We start from the raw sequence: 2,161 nt of genomic DNA on the forward strand, positions 1-2,161 counted from the left end.
CCGTGTAACCATATTCTTGAAATAGGGAGTAGATTGTTAACTGTAAATAACATCAAAATGACTTATTAAATCAATTATATTAATAGTGGCAACAAATACAGGGCATAATCCTTAAAAATGAGAAATCCAAAAGCTAAAGATACTACGCGTCAAATAATGACCATTGACTCAAACTTGCCTTATCTGAAAGTTCATAGTTTATGAAATACAGGGTATTGGAACTTAAAATTTGAATTAATTTTTGTGTCATATTTATGAAAGTATCAAAGTTAAAACCTGAAAATTTGTGAAGTTAAGTTTTTTTTAGGCAACCGATCAGATACGTGTTGCAATTTTTGCGTTGACTTCAGAAAACACTACTTATGACTAAATTCATCGATATTTATAGCTAATATTTTTTTACTCTACCTGTCTAATATAACATTTTAATAAGAACCTTAAAGAACATTCATTTTTTTCATTAATTATGCATTTTTGTTTTATTTCTGCTATAACAAACATTAAGCTTGGACAACGCGGATCTTATTCGACGATTAAAAACATGACTTCACAATTTTTAAGTTTCTAATCTGGATATTTGCAGAATAATATTGAAAAAATTTATTAAAATTTAAACTTTTAACACTTAATGTATTTACTAAACTATAAACTTTCGGATGAGGCATATTTGCGACAATGGTCACCATGTTGCTGGTGACGTGTAGTATGTCGAGCTAACGGATTTCCCATGGTTAATGAATCACCTTGCATATGTAATTTTGATGTCCTTCCTGCAGTCGAATCCCAGGTCCCAGTATTGGCTAACCCCAGTTATCGCACTAATGCTTAAAATTACAACTTTTAGCACACCTCCTACCTTAATTTTTCACTTTTACAGTAGACTTTTTTTATGAATGTATAACTTATTGAAACAGCGACCCTTGCAATTGTATTAAAAATATCTCAGCTTTATCGGTCGATATCAGGAACGGGGTAATACGAGATAAGCGAGACATACAGCTGGTGTTCAATTTCAGTTGTGTCATCGTGGTTATTTCATTAATTAAAAATATTAATTTTGTAATAAATCGGAAATCATATTTCGACCTTCTGAGCTCCTACATCCTTATGTTACACAAATAATGAAGGCTGTAAATGAACAGTCAATTTCTCAAAAGCTGGTATTATTTAACTATAACAAAAGTTTCTCTGCTTATTGTTAATGCCTTTGGATATGGATTCCCGTTCGAATTGAATGAAGCCCGAAGTGAGTTCACAGTATATCAAAGTGAGGTTAGTGTTGGATACAAACACAACACCTTCCCTCACATTATCATAACTTATCATAGGACTTACCACTACTCCAGGTGGGCACGTAATCACAGTTGTTCGGCAAGGCACTGATTCACTTTTTTGGAATGTATTAAAGTCCAAAATTCGGATGAGGCAATTCCGCAGGCTATTTTCTTGATATGTAAGGGCTGTTTCAAATGTAGTGTGTGGCGTTAAATTGATCCAATTATCTGCAGCCTTGGACTTAAGCCGGAAATTAAATTGACGTGCAATAAATCCGGTAATAAACACACAGGGCGTTGAAGGCCACAATCACCAACCAAATTGCAGTAATGACTTACCAAACAGCCCTATGTAGCACACTTACACTGGCAGACTTGTAGACGCCAGTCTGTCTACTCACGCTCTGCCGTCGGGACGTCCGTCGCTACCTACTCCACCCCATGCGCGAAGAGTCACCCCTCATCCCCCCGAGCAACCACTCGTCGGGCGACGCACCGCTGCCATTGGCCGCGCAAATTTTGTTTCTGTGCTCAATTTTTACTCATTTTTTCACTTTTTTCCAATATTTGAAAATTTGTAATTATCCACCGCTTATAGCGCTCTCTGAGCAATTATTATGCAGCATAAGCTAATTAAAATTTTCCTCTGCGTTTTACAATATTCCTCTTTTGAATTTCCGGAAATCTTCAAGGTCACATCAAACAACTATAATACCCACTTTAAAAAAAACAGACGGCAATTTAATGCCGATAAAAAAATGGTTTGATTTCGGGCTGGGGCGGGATTGCATTATTTGCCCTTACTGATACGCTCCAATCGATTTTATGAGATTGCGCGCGCAGGCGGGGCAGGCGGGAAATTAGAAGAGCTTAAACGAGGGAGATAA

At 36.4% G+C, this 2,161-nt stretch overlaps 1 long non-coding RNA gene across 1 annotated transcript; it reads left to right on the forward strand.

Annotated features, from left to right (window-relative positions):
• The first annotated feature begins 1,141 nt into the window (after nt 1-1,141).
• LOC136414035 (uncharacterized) lies at nt 1,142-1,884 on the forward strand. Its single transcript, XR_010752508.1, has 3 exons — nt 1,142-1,272; nt 1,329-1,453; nt 1,509-1,884. It is a non-coding gene; the product is annotated as an uncharacterized lncRNA (long non-coding RNA).
• Nucleotides 1,885-2,161: the final 277 nt, after the last annotated feature.

This window comes from Euwallacea similis, chromosome 16 (assembly GCF_039881205.1).
Source record: "Euwallacea similis isolate ESF13 chromosome 16, ESF131.1, whole genome shotgun sequence".
In the NCBI taxonomy this organism is placed as follows: domain Eukaryota; kingdom Metazoa; phylum Arthropoda; class Insecta; order Coleoptera; family Curculionidae; genus Euwallacea; species Euwallacea similis.